This window comes from Vipera berus (assembly GCF_964194415.1).
Source record: "Vipera berus genome assembly, chromosome: 6".
In the NCBI taxonomy this organism is placed as follows: domain Eukaryota; kingdom Metazoa; phylum Chordata; class Lepidosauria; order Squamata; family Viperidae; genus Vipera; species Vipera berus.
The window spans coordinates 47,340,460-47,349,535 of NC_138208.1; the positions used below are offsets into that span (position 1 = coordinate 47,340,460).

General features: G+C 40.5%; 1 protein-coding gene across 4 annotated transcripts in view; it reads right to left on the minus strand.

Moving 5' to 3' along the window:
- NAP1L1 (nucleosome assembly protein 1 like 1) overlaps positions 1-8,592 on the minus strand; it is a 42,730-nt gene extending 34,138 nt beyond the window's left edge. For 3 of the 4 annotated variants that reach the window (XM_081331043.1, XM_081331041.1, XM_081331044.1), the window contains exon 1: positions 8,517-8,592. The gene's annotated coding sequence lies outside the window, so the exon portion shown is untranslated. Of the gene's footprint in view, positions 1-8,088; positions 8,104-8,516 lie in introns of those variants that run through there. The other variant, XM_081331042.1, reaches the window with a different exon arrangement.
- Between the last annotated feature and the right edge of the window lie 484 nt (positions 8,593-9,076).

Here is a 9,076-nt window from a genome sequence, read left to right on the forward strand (position 1 = left end):
ACGTCCTCGGACAAGCGCTGGCTCTTCGGCTTTGAAACGGAGATGAGCACCGGCCCCTAGAGTCGGAAACAACTAGCACGCATGTGCGGGGGAACCTTTACCTTATTAATAGAAAAGCAACTAACTCACCTCTGTTCTAAATGCTAAAGCTGTTGCACATAAAAAACAGAGAAGCTCTGATCAACTATCAGACACCATTTTGACAGTTCTGCTGTACTGTTGTCTGTGGACGCCCCCACTAAATGCAAGCATGGAATAAACTGAGCCTGATTTGTTCTTGGCCACAGAATACTAGCAAAATTGGCATTTGGTCACAAGGCAAGGAGGCATTGAGAAATGTTTCCCCTTTTGCATTTGAGCATCCAAGAAGGGACAGGAAAGGAGAAAAGACAAACAAAAAGAAGGAAAGAGGAGAAAGAAGAAGGAAAGGAGAATGAAGAGGGAAGGGAGAAGAAGTAAGTAAGAAAGGAAGGAAGATTATAATGAGAGGAAGGAAGGATCTGAGGGAAGTCCTGCCATAGCACTTGATCCCGAACAGCCCTGCTCCCCTTTTGCCATCCCCTTGTCTCCTCCTCCTGACCTCTCCTGGTGGTCTCCCATCCTATCGCTGAGGAAGCTTTGGTTACAAAGCTGGGTCTCCTCGCATGGAGAGGAAGTGGGTTTCCCCCTGACCCACACATTTTGCCCTTCCGCAACACCATGAGCAACTTGGCCAAGGAGAGCGAACACAGCAACAGCAGCCTTGAGGAGGTAAACGCAGCTGGGCGCCCCCTTGGGGAAATGAGGCTAGGCTAGGCTGGACTGGGGGGGTCCCTGAACTTGAGGGCTGGGCGCTTGACCTGCACCAGCGGCTGGGGGCCCACCCGCACAGCCTGAGAGGGACAGTGAGGCTCCTCCAATGGACCATGTCCTGGCACTTGCCCTGGTCCCACCCTCCGCCGGAGACCCTTGGATCTGCCCGAAGCCTGCCCACGCGCCCCCGACGTGAGCAATGTTGAGCTGGCCACACCCACCCACCCACCACCAAGGGCAACCACAATGCTGATGTGGCCCTCAAGGAAACTGAGTTTGACACCCCTGTCTAAACAATTGCAATTTTCACTATTAAATCTTTACAAAAATATTATCAAAGCTTGATAGCATTATCTACAAAGTGTTCCTCTATTCATTAAATTTGAAACCAAAAGGACTAAAATGTCCTTTTTTCTGAATGATGCAGTTTAAATTTTATATTAAATTTGCATCAGTGCAGAAATGCTAATGTGATCTGATTAAAAGTGGAAGCTTCCTGTAAAAAGAAATTCTTTTTACAAGCAGAAGATGCAAAGAAAAAAAACTAAACATAAAAAAAGATACAAGATACCAATATTGTTTTAATCTATTTTGCATATAAAGGTGAATTAACATCAGTTGCAGCAATGGTAACAATCTTTAAAAACCAATCTTGCATTTTGTTATTATTACTGTAACAGAAACAGTTGACAACTTGAAAAAAATACTCATTTAATTCTATTTTCCTACTGACATTGCTAGATTTTTTATTAATGGAATTCAAGAAAAAGATCCAAATCTAGTATATGCTTCTTGAAAAACACACATTTATTAATCTAAAAGAAGTAATATGGCATTAAAACCAGACGTCCAGAACAGTCTACCCACTTGTTGTAAGATTCATTTTCAGAAAATGTGGTGCACCCCCAGAATGATCAAATGTGCACATTTTGGAAGAAAAACATGCAATTAAAAAAATCCAAGAAAATAAATAAATATAATGGTGGGTGGGAGGTGTTACTTCAAGTAATTGCTTTATCAATGATGTACCTTGATTTGACAGAGGATGAATGATTATGGCAACAAAATCTGCTGCTCCAGTTTAGTTTATGCATCCTATCCACTCTGTTCTGAACCAGCCTGCTACCGGCCTTGCAATAAGGCAAACCCCTGTTCAAACAGTAGAGACTGGAGAGCGTCTGAGGCTGCAAAGCGTCTGCCAAGATTTATTACACAAACAAGAAACAAAAACACTGGAACTTGAATCCTCAAACGGAAGGGTTGCTTTCAGCAACCAGCCCTTCCCCAAACACTCCTTTTATTTAGAGTTCAGGGCGTGGCCTCCCTGTGCCTCCTCCCGAGGAGTCCCACAGCCTTTCTCTGTTTGTTCCTGCTCGACTGCCTCCTGCGTCGGGCGTCCTTGAACAGGGCCAGCTGTGGGTCATCATCCTCCGCACTATCGGGCTCACGCAGCTGAGAAGAGGGCCCCGGCTGGGGGCTCTGCGAAGCCTCCAAGCCATCATCAACCAGTTCGTCTTCCACATTCTCCTCCTCCCCCTCATCTGAGTCATCCGAGACATCTGAGCCGGCTGCCAGACCCACAGGCTGGCCCTGAGTCACAACACACTCTTATCTTTCTGCATTGCAGAGAAAGCCATTTAATCTTTCATTGAATTCTCCACTGAAAAGAATAGCAATGAGATTCAAGATACCTTAATTTAAAATAGTAAAACCACAAAGTTTTGCTAGAATAAGCAACATCACATGATGACATCAGAACTTACAGTCAAGTACTTTTTGGCTAAGGCATCAGGCTTTAGCTGGATATTTAAAGTAGCATAAAGATCAATCTTAAACTTTGTATTAAGGTCTTAAAAAATTGTCAGAAGAATCGTGAATACATCATGGGTATTGTCTAATCTGTAGTGTCTATGAGTAACTATTACTGTAATCTTGTATGTTTTCCCCTACCATTCTTGAGAAAAAAGACTGATTGGATACAGCAAAACTCCTCTGAAAGCAATTCCACTTAAAAAAAACTATGGTATACATGTCTTCATGTCAAATCTGCGATTCTTAACATTAAATGGTTGGTCTTTCATATTAAAAAAACTAATTTTAATCAGTTTAAAAATAAATGTGATCTAGTTGAACAATAAAATTCATAATACGTCATTGCCATTAACTTCTACTTAAGTATTATTCATGCACAATCCCTATAGCTTAAAACAAGTCACTGTATCTGTACTTTTTCTTCTGCAGAGATCAGAAAAAAATTCTAACTACTGTATACTCTAGAAAGACATTATAATCATGATGAATAAAGCTAGCAGAATACATAAGTGATTACATATTTCTTCTGCCCACTCCACTTCGCTAGTCTAAAGTTATTTGAAGAGAATATTAATGCAAAGTATAATGCTGAAATACATCACCATCAAATAATAATTTATATAATAACGCATCATGGCAATCAAAATTATAGATGTCCTTAAGGTTTTATGCTACAAAAAATCTTGAAGAGTAAGATTTACAGATACAAAGTCATCCTAAGCCTGCATAAATCACATCCTATAATTCCACCCTTAGCAGACATATCAATGTAAATGTAGCTATTATATTTTTGGGAAAGAATATTTTTATTAATAGATCATTAACAGTAACATCAAGCTAATTCCTGCACCCCAACATTTCACAATATTCTTCCTTAAATATTCAAGACAACACAATTTCCAGAAAAAGGCCCCAAATACAGGTAGTCCTTGATTTACAACAGTTCATTTAATGACTGATCAAAATTACAATGGCACTGAAAAAGTGACTTATGACTGTTTTTCAGAGTTATGACCTTTGCAGCATCCTCATGGTCACATGTTCAAAATTCAGATGTTTGGCACCTGGTTCATATTTACTATGATTGTTGTGTTCCAGAGTTATGCAGTCTTCTGACAAGCAAAGTCAACAAGGAAGCCAGATTCATTTAACAACCAGGTTAATAACTTAATTACTGCAGTGATTCACTTAACAACTGCGGCAAGAAATGTCGTAAAATGGGACAAACATTACTTAGGAAAAGTCTCACTTAACAACATAAATTTTGGGGTCAGCTGTGGTCATAAGTCAAGTACTACCAACACTCCTTTCTCTAGGAAAATCTTCCACAAAATTCATATTATTCTCAACAATTTCTAGTAACCCAATTTCTAAATATTTTCCTCATTGTTAAAAGGTTCTAGTATAGGTAGTCCTCAATTTATGACCAATTGCTTAGCAGCCATTTATGACCAATTGCTTAGCAACCAAGGTTCCAACAGGCCTACCTGGAAGTTAGTTACAACCCAGATTCAAAGTTTCCATGGTGCCTCCCACGTTCACATAATTGCACTTTGGCCACTTGGCAACCAGACCACATTTATAGCTATTTGAAAGTCCTGCTAATACATAATGATGGTTTTTATGGTTTTGCCACAAACTGGCATTTACTTCCGGTTTTCAGCAAAACCACATACTTAAGCTTAATGAACACAGTGTTTGCTTAAAAACTATAGTGATTTGCTTAATGACTGCCACAACAAAAGGCTATAAATTAGGGTCAGTCATATGACCAACACATTTTATGACCATTATGAGTTATGATTATGTCAGGCAGGCTCCATTATAGTCATAACTCAAAGATTACCTGTACTCTGTAAATAAAAAATATCTGCCCAATCTGCACAATTTAGGAGTTGAAACCCAAGCATCTCAAAAGTTACCTAGGTTGTGAAACAGTGCTGAAATGAATCTTTAGAGTTTAAATAGAGGAGCACTGTATAAATACAAACAGACTAGAGCAACTCTTGACTATAATTAGGGTTGAAAATTTTATTTTCCAACACAGTTTGAGTATGATATACAATATTATGGGAACCAAAACTTCAGTGAGACAAGATTCCGGTTTCAGCAAATTTATTTGTAAGATAAATATTTCCATGCAATTTAACTTTCCTGTAAGGACTCAATTCTGCCAATCTCATGAAAATTTTGGAAAGTCATAAAATTGAGGAAAAGATCCTATCCCCCTACAGTACTGTATACAATGAAATTTAAACTAAAAGTGATTGCGAAAAGGACTCCAGAACAGAAAATTGATACATTAACCTAGGTTGCACTACTAAGGAGGAAATCCCTACTAGGTATTCTTAAGAAAGCAATCAAAAATAAAAATGTCAATATTGCTACATTGACATATATCTATAGTACTACAATGCTTGGGATAATACTGTGGGCAATAATGGCTCGTGCACTTTAAAACAAGGTGCTTAAGAGTTTGGGAAAAGTATGGTTATCTATTCCATGATATCAGTTATTAGAGGGAAAAAACAGAAAGATATTGCACTCATTCCTTTCTCAGTTTGCCATAATCTGTCTAATTATGGAACAGAATACTGAATTTAAGATGGACTAGTCTTATTCAACAAAATTCTTATATTCACCACTGGCACAGAATCCACATATTCAAAGTATCTACTTAATGTACAAAGCCTACTTCAAGATCTGTGTCACAACATTGGGAAGGGACGTCTACGAACAATAGATATTCCAGACATCTTAATTGCTCTATTTAATACTCCAGAAGAGAAGGACAGAAATTAGGTTCTAATTTCCTACAGGTGTTTGAAACATAACTGGATGTTTTTAAACAGTAGTTCCTGACCCCAAGAGAATAATGTCTACATTAATTACCACATGGGTATTCCGGTTAGGTTTTGCTGATCATCAGGGAAATACAGATCAATTATGCAAATACTATTAAATGATCTTTATACTAAGCGCTACCATACAGGCAATATTCTGTATGATAAATACCCGATACTGAAAACATGGAAAGTCAGCAGCATACAAACGCATTAAAAGCTACTTTCTGTTTTTACTTTGGCCATGATTAATATTTGCATATAAATGTTATTGAACATAAACTGCTTTGCAGTGTTATTTTAAAAGCTTATGCTAGGCCTGCACAATTTGTGGAGGGGAAAGGGCCACGCTGATAAGTTAAAAATAATCACAGGAGTAGTTGGATGAACTATTCAGTAGCTACTGAATCAGCGACAACAGAGATGGTGCCATTTGGCAGTTTGTCTTTCAGGGCAGCAGCAGAACCTTCCTGGTGGCTATGACATTTGTCAGCAGCAAATTTATGTAGTATTTTAAATAATGTCAGTGGGCTATATAAGAGTGTTTGGCAGGTCACATGCAGTCTGTAGGCCAATGTTATATGGGCATAGCCCAAGGGTAGGCAACTTTGGCTCTTTTATGACTTGTGGACTTCAACTCCCAGAATTCCTGAGTCAACATGGCTGGTTCAGGAATTCTGGGTGTTGAAGTCCACAAATCATAAAAGAACCAAGGTTGCCTACCCCTGGTATAGCCTATGTACATACCACATTATTATGTTCTGAACATCAGGTGTTGAAATGGTCAGTTTGTTTACTTATTTGAATTGCAATCCATAAGTAATATCAAATTTATACAGGTATTTCTCATAGTTGCAACAGTCTCAGTTATCATTGTTAGGTGAATCCTACCTAAGTGTCCCATGGTTACACGATTGCCATTTGCAATCTCCTGCCAGCTTCCCTAATGACTTTGCTTGTCAGAAGCTGGCAGTAAAGGCAACAAATGGCAATCATGTGACCATGGGATACTGCAATGTCATAATTGTGAGCCAGTTGCCAAATGCCTCAATTGTGATCATGTGATTGCAGGGATGCTCCAACATCCGCAACTACAATGTAACTCATCAGTTGTAAGTGACCCTCATACAACACTATGACTTTGAATAGTTGCTAAACAAGTGTTTGTTCAATGAGAACTACCTTGTATTACTATTACTAAACACAATTAAACCAACCTCAGTAAAGGGGAGGACCACTTTTCTGATTTACTATAGCAGCTGAATGTGCTTTCCTGGAAAGATGCAAAATGCAATTCAGTTTATCTGGAAACTTTCAGTTTAATAAAGTTGATTAAATAATGCTTATATTTACACACAGTAGAATATCCTCCTGAGTCAAAACTCTTAGTATTCATTACTTTGCTAGTCCCAATGCATTTTTATAATTTTGGACATGCATCTTCAGGTGTATTAATTACTTCCATTTTACAGAAGGATAAACAGAAGAAAGTAACTTGCCAAGAACTGCCAATCATTTAAAAGAAATACTGCTACAGATTTTGTAACAATTAGGGTTTTATGTCTGAAAATTTAACATGTTAATAGACAACACCTAGATGTGTAATAGCCAAGAAAACTATTTTGACATTTAAAATATCAATTTGTGAAAATGTTTCTACACAGCACATTGGCCAACAAAAATGTCTGAATTGGAAGGTCATGAGAAATTTGAAGCCAACTTTTAAAGTCAAATTTGCTTGCCACATCAAAGAATTCAAAAAATCAAGAACTTAAGGTCATGTCGTGTCATTTGCATCCTTTCTAGATATTAATTAGTACATTAAAAAGCACACATTAAGTCCTGAATATGCATTCTTTGGCTACCTTTCTTATATTTTATGACCTCAGGCCTTCTGCTAATTCATATTCAAAACCCACCATTACAAAGATTACCTTTTAATCTTGTACTGAAATGGTATCTGTCATCTTACACATCTCCTTTTGTTACCACATCAAAAAGAAAATAGTGGTAGTACACTATTGCATGTCCTACTTCTAATCAAATACAACCAGCTATCTACTGAAAAACAATGAAGCAAGGAACAGTATTTCAAGACACTTTAATCTCGCTTTTAGACTGCCCTGCCCTAAAAGCCATATGGCCAGTATCATGAAGCGTGTCCTCTAAAGTGCAGCCACCCTAACCAGTTAATCTGATACTGTCTAAAACCGTGGTCCTGACACTATCTCAAAAAGTTTATAAAGTGCATTTAGAAATAGCTATTAAATCACTGAGTCAGAAAATTAGGATCTAGAAATACCAACGCTTGCCTTTGTGCATAAAGGAGGGAAAGTGAAAAGCGAGGACGTTTTATTACTACATATGGGAACTGCTTTTAAATCGCGAGGGAGGGGGGGGAATTATAAAACAGCGTAAAGTTAACTCTAAACCGATCGTGCCCTCAGGGAACACGAGTGATGAAGACTCCCCACGTGCACGCTCCCCAAAGGCTCACACCCAGCCTCTCCCGGGGGGCCACTATCAAAATCAACTGCCTATTTCGATCCCCTTTTTCCCTACCCCCCCCCCCCCATCGCGGCAAATCCTATTTACGTTTTCAGCTCCAGTAAGAGGTTTTAATCCACGCAGCGCCACTTACAGGTCACCGACTCGGGGGGGTAGGAGGGAGGAGGCGGCCCAGACCTGCCTGTTCCCCACGTGTTTGCTTGTGCTTCAGCCGGCCAGACTAGGCCCGGCCGAGCCGAGCCAAGCCAGAACGAGCCGCCCAGCCACGGGCCTTGCCCTCAGGCGAAAGTGATTGAGGGCGGAAGGAGAAAAACGGCCTCGGCACCCTTGCACGCTCGAGCCGTCTCCCACCCGAGCCACACCGCTGTGAAGTGAGGCACAATTCCCACATGAAGACCCAACGGCCAAGGGCACCGCCTCAAACCCGCTTTCTCCCCCTCCTCGGTGCCGACTGAACGCGAGGATCCCTGCAACTGGTGGGCCGAGATCGATATCTAGCCGGGCGGGCGGGCCGGCTGTGATCTTCAAAATCCCACCCTCGAAGCCACGCGACTCGGTTACCTGCGCGAGGCCGGGTCTTGCAGTGACTCAGGATTGAGGAAGAAGCGTCTCTCAGCCGGCGGTAAAAAGACCCAAGCTCCCGCCGCTCGCGCTCATATAGAATTAACGTCACTACGTAACCCCCCCCTCTCCTCCGCCTCTCTTTCCCGCGCGCCTCGGTCTCCAGGCAACCTCGGGCGCGCGCCTGCCAAGGACTGGCTAAACTGCTGCCTAGTGACAAATAAGGAATCCTCCCTCTCTCTCTCTCTCTCTCTCTCTCTCCCGCCAATCAACCCGCCAACCATTCAAGCCAGGCGGCTGCATTGGCGCTCCGCTGTGAGGCCACGTGCTCCCGGATTCTCTGTGATAAACAACGCGTGTAGCGAAAGGCAAGGAAGGATGCGCGTGCTGAGTGTGCATTTGAATGAAACACACAAAATGATCCCTTTTCTGAAGCAGACATTTCCAAATTAACCCTCTTCTATTTCTCCATAACTGAATGTTGAATGCTATTATTATCAATCCATGAATACCCTAAAATGACATTATTATTATTATTATTATTAATTCAGTGTATAAAT